Source organism: Coenobita brevimanus, chromosome 91 (assembly GCF_032717465.1).
Source record: "Coenobita brevimanus isolate Jiangsu-jjx chromosome 91, ASM3271746v2, whole genome shotgun sequence".
NCBI lineage: Eukaryota > Metazoa > Arthropoda > Malacostraca > Decapoda > Coenobitidae > Coenobita > Coenobita brevimanus.
In genome coordinates, this window is record NC_137044.1 from 4,189,586 (window position 1) to 4,203,772 (window position 14,187).

The 14,187-nt window shown below is 39.5% G+C and overlaps 1 protein-coding gene across 1 annotated transcript in view; it reads left to right on the forward strand.

Annotated features, from left to right (window-relative positions):
- Nucleotides 1–456: 456 nt before the first annotated feature.
- The window catches only part of RhoGEF64C (Rho guanine nucleotide exchange factor at 64C), a 78,608-nt gene continuing 64,877 nt past the window's right edge, over nt 457–14,187 (forward strand). Inside the window, exon 1 of the mRNA XM_080281950.1 lies at nt 457–481. The gene's annotated coding sequence lies outside the window, so the exon portion shown is untranslated. The remainder of the gene's footprint in view (nt 482–14,187) is intronic.

Sequence of the window (14,187 nt, forward strand, 5' to 3'; positions counted from 1 at the left end):
GCTTGGAAGTCTCATATTTTTATTATTTCTACTAACAAAGACATTTAGCTTATGTTTTCGCCTGTTATGTTTTATTGGATCACATTTGACGCAGGTGGGTGTCAAAATGGGCTGTGAAAAATGCAAATCTCGTCTGTCCCATACCTAGCCTAACTTACCCAGAATATTCATAAACGAACCCAGCCCAACTTTGCCATACCCTTTTTAAGCATACCCTATCGCTTCCTTGCCTCACTTATCCCAGGCTGTCTGTAGTCTGACTTAAGTATATTGGTTCCAAACATAATATATCGTAACTGCTGCTCCCTTATCTAACTAACCTTCCCCAGTCTTCCCAACCTATCCTTGCCTGCCCTTAACCATACCTAACCACTTGTCCCTAACTGAACCCAACCTAACCAGTTCTGTCTCTCCACAGATGAAGGAGCAGTGAGGTCAGCCACCACCACCACCACCTGAGAAGGACACTTTCCTCGTTTTGGTCAGTACCCCCAGTCTGTTCTTGTGTTTTATTGTACTCTTGTTTTTGTATCTTTTCTTCTGTAATATATGTGCTGTATAACACTTCACTTATGACCTAGTTAATTTTATTTTTTTTCGTGTGAGAAGGTTTCAGAAAAGGTCAGACATTTTTATCAGTTGATCAGCCACGCTTGTCAAATCTCTCCTCCGTTATAACGAATTATAAACTCCTTCAGTCCGGAAGATCTCCCCTACGTTGAATAAAGTCGTTTTGTGATAGTAAGAGTAAAATTGTACATGACACATACATAATCAGTGGGTTAAAACGAGTCACAGCCCAACACCCAGTTCAGATACCGTGAATTGTCAAGTCACACAAGCCATGAATATCAGATGATATTATGGATTTAAAGATATGATGATAGTAATAGGGAAACGATGATAGGGGAGAGAGGGAAAGGATGGTGCGAGGGAGTTGGAGTGAATGGCGAGGGTGAAGATGAAGAGTGGTAAGAGAAAGGGAGGTAGAATGGGTTGGGAGGAAAGAAATTATGAAAATGAGGGAGAAGGCGCGTTGAAGTTGTTGCGAGGTGAACACAGAGTCTGAAGGTGAAGGAAAGTGGTAATGAGAGTGAGAGGAAGGTGAAATGATGTTATGGTTGAGAGAGAAGAAATATTGAAGGTGAGGCGAGAAGGATGAAGAGTGTGAAGGTGATGGTGAAGGTGAAAGGGTGGTGCACTCATCATTCAAGGCAGCTGTCATTTGTCACACACGCTGATAATAGGCATACTGTGTGGTTAGCGCACCTTTACCCTTACCAACCCATTGCCTCCCGTTAGCAGTCTCTTCCTCCTCCTGCTTTACCATTCTCTTCTTTTTTCTGCTTTATCGTACTTTCCCTTCTGCTGCTTTCTCATTCTCATAACACTTCTACTTTATCATACTCTCCCCTCTTCTACTTTATCATACTATTCGCACTTCAGCTTTAATATACTCCTCCATCTTCTGCTTTATCCTACTCTTCCTCTTCTGCTTCATCATACTCTTTCCTCATCATTACGGACTCGAATTTATAGCCTCCCCTAAGCTTAAGTCATGTATGAAATTGGCTGTATGTTCATTTATCTTCACTCATACTGCTATCAAACACATCGCAATCAAAAGAGTGAATATTAAAATGAAAAAAATACTTAGGCCAAATCTGTTTATCAGTATATTAATAGTTACAAATGTTATGGAAACTAGTGTATGGGTTAAGATACGTTATAACTGCGACCCATTATAAATTGCTTTCTTTAATACTCTTACTACAAGGATTTCTCTTTGTTGAAAAAAATCGTCTGGAGTGAGCATAAATAAAAGTTGTAGGCGTGCCGTTGGTTAAAAAAAAAAAAAAAAAGGTTACTCGAACCTAAGAGAAGCCGTTGACTGCAATGATTTCTCGCATTTATACGGAATGAGAGAGAGAGAGAGAGAGAGAATTGTCATGGGCGGGATTATGGTACACGTGAAGAACATTGGTGTCACCCTCTCCTGTCACGCGTTTTTGAGCTCCACCATCACCTCCCCCTTGAAAGTGAGAGGAGTTCGAATAAGAGAGAGAGAGAGAGAGAGAGAGGAGGGCTTGGAGGGAATTGAAAGTTTTGAGGGGAAGCAGAGTTTTATGTATGTTTATTTGTAATAATTAATAATAATAATAATAATAATAGTAATAATAATTCAGCAGCATGTTTTTCAGAATCCTCCAAATAAAGCAAAATAAACAATAACATTAAAATCAGCACGCGATGGTCTCATGTACCTGACTCGTATGGCACAGGTAGGAAAGACGTGTTGGTCCGCAAGGCTTTAATTTACTATCTTAAAACCGCTTCATTACGATAAGCCTTCCTGAACTGAATGAAATAGTTTCTAACGGAAGTAAAATATAAGGTGGTCCATGTATCGCGCTTCTCAATTTTCCTGTGTTGTATGGACGCCTGCCAACGTTACCAGTGTGTGTTATGTATCATTTTCCACTTCCCGTAACGCCTTTCAGTGTCTGCTTTATTTTTTGTCCTTTGATTTCTTGGTTCATCAGCAGCCAAAGTGTCTTCCTTCCTTACCAAAACAAACTGAGTCGCCCCCACAACACAGGAGATATGAGAGCGCTTGTCTTCCCTCCTCACCAGAACAAATAGGCGCCCCCGCAACACACAAGTGACACAAGATAGGAGAGAGCAACTTAGAGACCGCACTCGTCATCCTAGTGAAGGGATCGTCGCCTTTTTTATACTCGTGAAAGTGAGAATGCGCCCGAGGGTAGTGTGTTTTAAACATGAGTCCAGTGATTGTAGTTATTGTGAGGGGGAAGTGTGGTGGGAATACTGTTATTATTGAGGGGCTTTGTGGGTTCCGTGAGCTTCTCCCCCATGCCTGCCTCATCACACACTCACTCACACGAACTCGCAGCCACACGCCACACATACTCACACATAACTAAGACACACATTCGCACACATATACGAAGACACACAGGAAAATATTTTAGTCATCCATAATTTTGCGCACGCACGCACGCACGCACGCGCACACACACACACACACACACACACACACACACACACACACACACACACACACACACACACGCACGCACGCACGCACGCACGCACGCACGCACGCACACACACACACACACACACACACACACACACACACACACACACACACACACACACACACACACACACACACACACACACACACACACACACACACACACACACACACACCTTCAGTTTTATGTATGCAACCACCTGGGGATTTTATTAAAGTTAAAAACATCCTCTGTCTGGGAAGAGCTGATGAAGGCCGAATTTAACGCCTCCAGCTCGAACACTTCCTAAGCTTAATGAATCGTCTGACCTTAGTTCTTGCCAAAGTGAGAAAGGCATCGTGGGGCTGAAGGGGTTAAGGGACGCCTGTCATAGTAAAGGAGTGTACCTCTTGAAGACGATGACCTTTCAGTTTATTTTTATTTTATTTCATTGTTTCATCTGTTTGTTATATATTTATATATCTATTGATATCTCAAGACGAGTATGTTCAGCTCAGGAGAGATTTTTTTGAACTGGAGGGGTTAAGGTATAATCTTTATAAATTCTTCACTTCATGGATTTTCATGTATGCTAAAAAAAAAAAAAAAAATTGTCTATTAATAGCAAGGGTGAAATGAAAATAACGTCATCGGTCTAAAGGGGTTAGTCTCCATGATTTTTTTCCTATCGACAAGCCCTTTTTTTTTTTTTTTTTTTTTTTTTTTTTTTTTTTTTGTACCTCAGGGAAATTCACAGCGTTGGAAGAATGGGACTAATTTGAAGAAGTTTCCCAATTTTTGTCGTGCCTTCCCTGGTTCATTGCGTTTGTATTGTCAAGGATCAGAGGCTATTGTTACAGCGGCATTAGTTTTGGTAATTCTCTTGGGTTCGTGTATATAAACTCTATTAAATTTAAGGTGTGTGTAAGTTGATTTATATATGCGTTTGAGGAAATCTGAGAGAGAGAGAGAGAGAGAGAGAGAGAGAGAGAGAGAGAGAGAGAGAGAGAGGCACGAAAAACAGTATTTGTCGAAATATTTAGCTCTTATGGAGACTTAATTATCCCGGAGATTGGCTGAAATCCTACATAAATACGGTCCTTGCCTCAATATACACCTTTTTCTCAGGTCTCGCAAGCTGTCAGCTCAGATCAACGCGGCTTCTCATTTACCAAAAGAATACAATGAAATCTCAGAACTTCTCAACCCAAACCAAGTGGCATTATGATTGTGGAAGTAATGTGGCGAGTTTCAGATATTCTCATGTTTAGTGAAGAATGCAGTATTTATTATCTGCAAGTACAGTATTATAATTCACATTTCCCTCCTCATAAATTAATATTTAATGCGTCAGGCGGTTGATTTTCGTATGCGCTAAAGGGGAAAAAAATGTAATGACTTTTGATTGTATTATGCCAGTAAAATTTTCCCATTTACCTGTCTGTTTACTTCAGTTTATTATGACAGTGTAATCAGTTTATGATATAAAAATATAGAAGTAAACTGGCAAGTCAGGTACGAAAAGGATTATATATATATATATATATTTTTTTCATGCAAGGCAAAAGGAACCAAAGACCACAGTATTTAATCCCTTGAATAAAGTGACGCATTTTCTTGATTATTCTTCGTACTTTTACACTATTTTATCAAAATTGGGAAAGGCCTTCATACTGAACGGATTTTTGAAAACTTTATCTCACTCTCATCGCTTGAAAAGTCTCTCATAGGCTGCACAAAAACGTGAAAATACGGCAAATAAAGTAAAAATAATGCACACAAATTGAATGGGTTAGAACTTTATACATATTATCAAGGCCAAGGCACAGGCAGGTGTGGAGTTTTGTTGTTGTTGTTTTTTCACTCATAAATTGCCGAAGATCCTGACGTGTTCGCCAATGTCATTTTTCAAGCGATGGCATTTATTTGAGGGTGGTATCCGGGTCAGTGAGGTTGTTGCCCTCCCCGTCTTGCTTACATCTTCATCAAGTAGCTACCCCACTGCCCGCTTTCACCATTACTGCTACAAGTAAACATGTAACTAGTGCTGTCCTTCTGCTTGGTCTAAAATGTACCGTTATTTTTTTTTATTATTGATTTTATGGTGGCGTGAATTACTGCATAAGTGGAAGAATAATTTTATCTTTGCATATGAAAATGTTTTTTAGGAAAGTATTCGAGTTACAGTTTCGGCCCAACGTCCACCGTCCTTGAGTGTGAAGAGCGTCGTGGTCGGGTCGAAACACACATATTTCCCGATAAACGTCATTTTCATATGTGGTTGTAATTCTTCCTGGTAACTTTAGCACAAAAAAATGAACCAGTTTTTGTAATCACTGGACTTTGTAGAGGGCAAGCATAGACAGTAATGATGGTAGTTTGGTAAAATTTATCACGTCGTTGGTGTGTGTGTGTGTGTGTGTGTGTGTGTGTGTGTGTGTGTGTGAGAGAGAGAGAGAGAGAGAGAGAGAGAGAGAGAGACTTGTAATAGAATTAACACGCTCGTTCACTGGCCACTCACTCAAGAAAAGCAAAAAACTAAGTCACACGTTTTTTATGTATATTGTCGTGCAGTCCAACTTTCATTCCGCGAAAGCTTAACCCATTCAGCCCCACGATGTATTTTTTTTTTTATTCTTGTTATCTCTATAAGTTTTTTTTTTTTCTTTTACTTAGGAGTGACAGAAATGCAGATGTTAATTATAGCCTTCAGTTACCTTCTTCACTGTAGATCGCCATCCCTATAATGAAGAAACTAATGTTCTAGAGGTAGTAAGAATATATATAGGAAAAATTACGTTCTCCGGCTGAAGATTTATTGTGATGATAATGCGTGTGCTAATGTTTAAAATTGGGTATTGATATATTTTCTTTAGTACAGGTGAAAAAAAGAAAAATTCAGTATGATGGCATCTTTTCTGAATCTTCTATTTCTCATCAGATAGACCTTTCGTAGTGAAGTTATACCATCCCATTACTGAAAATCATGAAACTGAAATTTGTTGAAAAAGAGTAAAAGAAAAATGTAAGTTGATGATGAAAAATGCTCTGTACGAGAGAGAGAGAGAGAGAGAGAGAGAGAGAGAGAGAGAGAGAGAGAGAGAGAGAGAGAGAGAGAGAGAGAGAAAAGGTTCTGAAAATATCGGCCAAAAGAAAAGAAAAATTAGTATAATATTGTAAGTATATTCGTCACAGCACGGAAAGACTAAAAATGAGCGAGGAAAAAGAGGGAAATATTGAACCATCAGAACACCAAAGGAAAACAGTAATTCATAACACTACATACATACATAAAGGCGAGGAGTGATAACTGCAAGAGGAAAGCCATCAGAATTAAACATTTACCCCTTCACTTTGACTATATATTAATTTGCATTTTACTGGTGATTGTTTTGAACTGATAGGAGTCATCGAAGCGGAGTTTGATGTAGCATTAAACCCTTGATGAGAGAGAGGAGTGTAAGTGGGGTGTAAGGTTGCGAAATTGCAGGGGACAGGGCGAGCCACCTTCTACGGGATTAGGGCGTCTGGCTATATATTGATAGTTAGAACTCCTTGATAGCTAGAAATTCTCCGTTATGATTGTCTCTTGGTAGCTTGGTGAAAAAAAAAAAATGTAGGCTATATGATTGAGATGAAGATGTTGAAGTAAAAATACGAAATAGGAAGGGTGATGATTGTAAAAGTGAGTAAAAAAAAAAAAAGGAAGAGTGATATATTTAAGAGTAAGGCCATCAAAATGCACAAAAACTAAAAACTAAAAAAAAAAAAAAAGTTTATTTGGTGTAATTGGCGGGACCGTAAACAAATTGCCGGTTCCCACGGCGCGGCTATGGGGCGAAAGTTAATGGTGCCTCTCTCACAATTACACATAGTTTAGTGGATGTTTCTCTCTCTCTCTCTCTCTCTCTCTCTCTCTATTCATCCTACTTTTTCAGTATTTACCGTTAGCCGTTGCCTAATTAACGGAATTGTAACTTCATTTTCGAAAGCAACTGTTTAGAATTCTGTACCACTTCACAGTTACTTATCAAATTTGTCATTTACGAAAGCGACCATTTTGAATATTACTGATTAGCCGCCGATGCTCACCTGTTTTACGCCACACGTCATCACAGCTTCACGCACGACCCGCCACTCCGCGCCTCACAAAGACGCGATTAATCCTCCAGCTCTGTCACCTCGATGTTATTTCTTAACCTTAATGCCCACTTTAGTATGCTACATTGGATTCGTGTATTTTGCCGTGTTGTGTTGGTTTATGATTGAGCTTTCCTTTTTGCTTTTAATTTTTGGGTCTTTCCAGGTGAGGTAGTTTTGTCACCTCACTTTCATTTCTTTACCTAATGCCCGCTTAAATTTTGCCATAGTAGATTCGTGTGTTTAGCATGTTTTGTAATTTCCTACGTTTTCTTTTGTTTGTTTATTTTATTTTTAGTTTTTACCCATGATTTACTTCTTTGTCACATTAATCTATTTTCTTTACCCTATGCCTAATTAAACATACCCGGTACCGGTACTACGTTGGGTTCGTGTACCTAACCGTTCTGTGCAATTCTGACTTAATTTTCCGGTTCTTATCAGGGTCGCTACACCTGACTTAGTTCAGCGTTACCTCACTATCATTTCTTTACCCACAACAGAGTTAGCGTGCCACATTGTTCTCGTCACTTTTGGCCTTTCCTTATAGTTGTAGTTTTTTCTTACGTATCAGGTTAGGGGGGCTTCTTTTCATTTTTTTTCCCACCTTACGCACATTTCCAAATCTAAGACAGAGTTACAGATCTTTTATTTGTACTTATATATCGAGGCGCTTCGGATGACATAGTTCATAGTTCAGTGTCTCCTAACAATTTTTTTTTTCTGTTGCAAAGTTACACATGCCAAATTGGAGTCGTGTATGTTGGCCATTTCAGAAAGTATTATTTGTCATTTACTTTTCCGTTGCATTTTTTTTTTTCCAGATGACTCGGTTTTGTGTGCTCGTACCCCGTGGCGAAGTGGTGGTTCTTGTGACTTTTTCGGCTCTTCTGAAAAAGCTTTGGGGTGAATGTAAGCTTTTTTGCCGAATCCTCCAAAGGTCGAAGGGTACTGCTGTGAGTGCGAGTGCGGGTTGTCAGAATGTCGATCAGTCTGTGTGTGTGTGTGTGTGTGTGTGTGTGTGTGTGTGTGTGTGTGTGTGTGTGTGTGTATGTGTGTGTTTCACGCGCGCTCAGGTATCGAAAAGTTTTGATGATAGATCAGTATGAAAATCGTGGGCTTCCCTCGCCATTTTTTTTAATTTTTTTATTAAGGGATCTGGACAAAAACTTTTTATAGAATTATCTTTCAATATGATCAGTGCCGCGTGTAAAACAAAGTCGAAAGTATTGAAGAACGTAGAGAGAGAGAGAGAGCGTTGAAACCCAGCTTGAAAGTGGTAAAGGTTTATAATTCTTTTACTGCAATGGCGTCTTTTGATATATTGCTGCCTTGAGTAGATTTAAATAAGTTGAAGGGGCTTTTCGAATGGGAGGGGTTAAAATATCACCTTTGTCAATAAATCTCCCCTGAACTTAATAAAATCGCCTGGAGGTGCCAAGAATCAAGTAGAAAAGACGTCACCTAAGAGAAAGAGATAAGCCTTATAACCCCGGGACATCTCTCCACAGTAAGTAATAATAATAATAATAATAATAATAATAATAATAATGAAAGAAAAAATAATAATGGTGTTAGTAGTCATGAAGTTGAAATATACGTACTAGGGCTGATGGAGTTAGTAGGTGCCACTAAAATAACGCAGTACTGTTTTATGAATATATGGTCATGTTGTTATTTTGAGTCTTTGAGCTGTGGTGAATTCTTTAGAAATGATTTTATATTTGATTAACTTATTATTATTTTTCGTCTTGGCGGCGATGGTGGTATTAGTAGTGGTAAGTAGTAGTAGTAGTAGTAGTATGGCAATAATGATGACGATGATGACAGACGTTGAAATCAAACTTTTGAAATAATAGGTCCAGCCTTCTTTGCCTGCAGTTGTTTACCCGTACAATAACTACCAATTATTGTGCTCTTGTATAATTAAGACCCGGCCAGGAGAAAGCCACACTTCCTGCGTCATGAAGAAAAAAAAAAAAAAACTTGCCGGCACCTCAGGAACTGGCGGAGAGTTTTTGTAGCGGGGTTGAAGAAAGCTGGGGAGTTTTTTTTTTTTCTTTTTTCCTTTCTTCTTGAGTTTACGTACAGTTCTCTTATTGTTAGTTGGGTGGTTCTCTCTCTCTCTCTCTCTCTCTCTCTCTCTCTCTCTCTCGTTTTGCATGTGAGAGAATCGCAAGACAGACCCTAATATCATCACGGCCATGACATCTTTTATATTTTATTATCCCTCTGTAGCCAGAATATAGTGAATAGATAAAGTATATAAAGTTATGAAGAAATTAAAACAACTTCGACTGGACGCATTTAGACTAACACAAGACGATTTTATTAAGCTGAGAGACACCTTTTAATTAGAGGGTTACCGCCTTTACGATATCGTCCGTCTCTGTATTACTTATACCAGATGATTTTTGTTTTGGTTAGGGCCATTGAAGAGAGGTTACAGAGCGTCTCCACTAACTCCTCCATTACTAAATCTTTGAACTGGATACTGTCGTCTGGCAGTAGTAAGATCATTTAAAAAGACGCCACCGTATTGAAGATCAGAATTCTCGACTCCCATTTACTGCTATGGGTGGCTGACACAAGACGGATTTTATTCAACTGAGAGGAATCCTGACAGTCAGAGGGTTGAACATTTCTCAGTTAGGAAATACTGGGCGGGAGAAGAGGGTTGGACATTTCTCGGTTTGTTCGGTGTGTGTGAGAGAGAGGTTAGAACTTGCATTCTTTATTTTCTCTAATGTTTCGGACTATACAAAACCCATCTTCAGAACCCATCTCTAATTATGGGTTCTGTGTAGCCCGAAACATTTGAGGAAACAGAATTGAAGCTCTAACCTGTGTCTCTTCCCCGCTCACCATTTCCCAGCCACATTTCTTAGTCCCCCTAATTCATTGCTTTCGACGCATTTGGACACACCTGTTTTCATGTTAGCAAGTGACCTGTTTTATTAAGGTGAGAAGATGTCGAGCTGTCCAAATGTTTAAAAATTACAGGTATCTCGATTATCGCTTTCACTGGTGCGGACACATCATGCCGTTTTTTATTCAAGTTGGCGCAGAACACTTTTAACAAGATAAGGGGTTCATAAACATCTGGATTATTCATTTTGCTAATATGTATGCTACTGGGTGTGTTAATTATTTTAGTACAAGGCAGTTCCTTTCAGTTAAGAAATTCTGAGATGTGTCTCCGAAGCTAGCGTTAGAATAAAAGGAAAACGACGCTTCGTGGCTGAAATCCGAGAAAGTTAATGGAGATGGTTCCTAACTCCTTCACAGTAGTTTCTCTTAATCCTTGCAGTCCGGTGAAGTTTGTCTTTTTAACTGTTCATGTTACCCCCAGAGTCTTTTATTCAGCTTTGTGAAATCCTCTTAAGGAGTGAATCAATGAAATATTTAATGTCTTCAGTTCGAAGGTCTTCCCAAAGCCGAATACAGTCTGGAGATAACTAAAATAAAAAAATACATCATCGGATTGTAGGAATAAAAGTGGTTAAAATCATCTGACAACATTTTCACTGCTATGGTCGAACTTTGGTATATTATTTAAGCTACAACTGCATGGCTTTATTCAAGTTAGAATTTGCCAGTTAGAAGGTTAAAAACTACCTTGATAAACTCTTTCACTGCTTGGACTCACGTAGGTGTTTGTTTAAGGTCAACACCTGAGCTTTTTAATTAGCTAAGTGAGAATGCTGTAGGCAAAGGGCAAAGACACACTAATATAAATAAATATTTTCTCGGGTTACTGCATCAAATAATCCTTTCATTACTGTGGATACACCTATACTCTTTCCTCATTAACTTGGTCTAAAACTGCCAGCTCTTCATCTTGACTGCTGAGTGGTTACAGGAGAATAACGCCAGAATATTATTCTAGTCACGAAGAGAAGCTATGGAAAGGATGTAGAGTCGTAGAATTTATTTATTTATTTATTTGTTGTCATTGAGCTAAGTGCAATAAGCTGCTAAAGGACGAAAAACTGGCTGATGTTAAGATGAAAGAACAATATTAATATAATTCAGCTTAATACAAGGCGACTCATTTCAGCTTTGATGAATTCTTACATTCTGAAAGTTAAATCATGTATTAGTATCTCTTCCTTTTTTTTTTTTTTTTTTTTTTTTTTTTTTTCCTACACGGCGCCTGAATTCAGTGACAAGGACAATGGATATGTATTATAACGGCACATTGAGTGTTCTGCCAGGGTTTCTCACCATTACGCCTGATTGGGACCTACGGCTTCACATAAATTCACCCCCTCACAGGATTAGTGTACGCCAAAAAAAAAAAAAAAAAAAAAAAAAAAAAAAAAAAAAATCGAATACCGTACTGTGAGTTTTATGACAAGGAAACGAGCATGTGAAAATTTCCCTTTAATTCTTCAGACAGTAGAAATGGTTGTGTTTTCAGTTATCAGTACCGTAAGAGTTACACCTAAAGAGAAGTAGGCCTATTTAGAGATGCACCACGCAGTCAAATGGACCTTCCACACCGGGATGACAAAAAGAAGACCATCATACTTACCTAGTTCTGTGGATACGTTTTTGTAATTAGTGTTTTCTATATATTTTGGCCGTTTATAGTCCACACAAGATACTAGTGTCGATTTTCGTGCTGTGCTTTGCTGTGCTTTACATTCTGAACCATACGATGTCGAATTTTGAAACTGCCTCGTTTTAAATGTTCCTAAATGAATTTTTGAATTTATTTATTAACCCGTTTTTTTTCTTTTTCATTGTTGTTTCCCTCAGATAGGAAAGACCTCTTGTACTGAGGAGGTTAATAAGGCTGTACTAAGCCCTTTCAGTTCAGAAAGTTGCAACGCCAGTTCCCACCTCAGTAATGGAGGTGTGGTAGGATCTAGAAACAAAGGGAGAGAGAAAACACAAAAGTAGAACTGTCAGACACAGTGGCCAGTGAAACAGAAGAGAGAGAGAGAGAGAGAGAGAGAGAGAGAGCTGACCTTGATGCACCTGGTATCAAAATCTGCACAGATGACTACGATGTCTGCAGTGAAAAAGTGAATCAGGGAAATAATAAATACTTGTAAAACCCTTCACGACGATGACGTCTTATTCAATTAGTTCTAGCTGTCCCAAGATGATTTTACTCATCCCAGGAGATTTTTCTTTATGGAAGTTAACTATAGTCGCCAGTAACCCTTTCACTACTAGGGGAATTCTTCCAAAACTTAATACATTGGAGTGATAGCAGCAAGAATATAAAGAAAAAGTCCAAGGGTGGAAAGTGTTAAATAAAGTTTAAAAGTTTTTGTGTGATGTAATCCTTGGCGTCAAAGCTTTCATACTTCTCTTCGTCTCTGGCGCAAGCTGTTAGTTTTGAGTTGACAACCATTGCGCCCGTTTCCCTATCACCTTCAATGCGATGACATTTTTTTTTTTCATTATATTCAGTCATCAAACGATCTTATGAAACTCTGGAGCGCTTTTCGACCTTGAGGGGTGAGATATAGCTGTCATTTATCCTTTCACTACTAGGATGGTGTGTTAGCGGCAAAAAATAAATTATAAATGAAATATGTAACTGGCGTCCCAAGGCTGAAAGGGTTCGCCATCTTCATAACACCAGACGGTTTTACTAAGATTAGGAAAGGCCTTGATAATGGATGGATGGATTAATGGGAGAGACTGGCTGGCCCTTCGTATCACACTATGTGGCGAAGGTGAGAGAGAGAGAGAGAGAGAGAGAATGTAGGCAAGCATATATGTAAGTAGATGTGAATTCAGGCAGCTAAGTAGATAGCAGGAAGGTGAAAGGAAGGCAGGCAGGCAGATTGATTTGATTAGGTAAGGTTGGCAGGTTAGCTTCCATGAGAGAACGACAGACAGGTAGAGAATGGAAAGATAGTTAGGTTCTTAGCTAAATAATCGGTTTGGTTAAGTGTGTGTGTGTGTGTGTGTGTGTGTGTGTGTGTGTGTGTGTGTGTGTGTGTGTGAGAGAGAGAGAGAGAGAGAGGGGGGAGGGAAGATAATAAGGTAGACAAGCAGTGAGGTGTGGTTTTACGTGTACTCTTGCTAGGTCATGTGGTCACCCTTCCCTCCTGCAGTCAGGAGAGAGAGAGAGAGAGAGAGAGAGACAGAGACAGAGACAGAGACAGACAGACAGACAGAGAAAGATAAGTTGGTGCGATAGGTTATGTTAAGGTTAGATTATTAGGTTTTGTTTACTTAGTCAGAGAGAGAGAGAGAGAAAAAAAAAAAAAAAAAGAGAAATTGTAAGGTAGACGAGGAGGTAAGGTGTGATCTTACTTGGACTCTTGCTAGGTCATGTTGTCACCCTTCCCTCCCTCAGTCAGGAGAGAAAGAGAGAGAGGGGGGGGGATGGGGTTGAGGGATTTTTACGCCCCCAGGCTCAAACGAAATGTGAACCTGATTGATCGAAGGAATAAGTTTCCCCAGCATTTTAGCCCAACATCCTCATTTTAAGGGACAGGAAGGTAGTTGAGGGATGTTTGTACAACAGTCAGTGTAGCTACCTGGTTATATCGGTGCCATCACATGAAGGCGTCTCTCCACCAACAAGGAGGGAGTGAAAGGTGAGGTAGGTAGGTAGGTGAGATGTGATGATCAGTGAGGTGTGTTGAAAAGAGTTTGTATAACCAGTCAGTGGAACCTGCCTGGATATATCTGTGTCACCACATGAAGGCGTCCCTCTCAAAGTAGTGAAGGGAGTGAAAGGTGAGGTAGGTAGGTAGGTAGGTAGGTGAGACGTGTTGGTCAGCGAGGTGTGGTGGGGCATACGTGGTGGCTTGCTAGGTCACCGGGTCACCACCTCTCCCTCCCCTACTTACCTAACTTCACTTTTACCGTGACCTTTGCTTTTTTGCTGGGGTCGCACCTTCGTCGGATCGGTTCATTTTACAACCAGATTATCGCCTTTTGTTGCTATGTTTACCTCGTTTCTTCATAGCTCTTATGCAACTCGTTTTTAGCCACATTTTCGCTTACTTTCCCCTGTTACAATCAGTTTTTA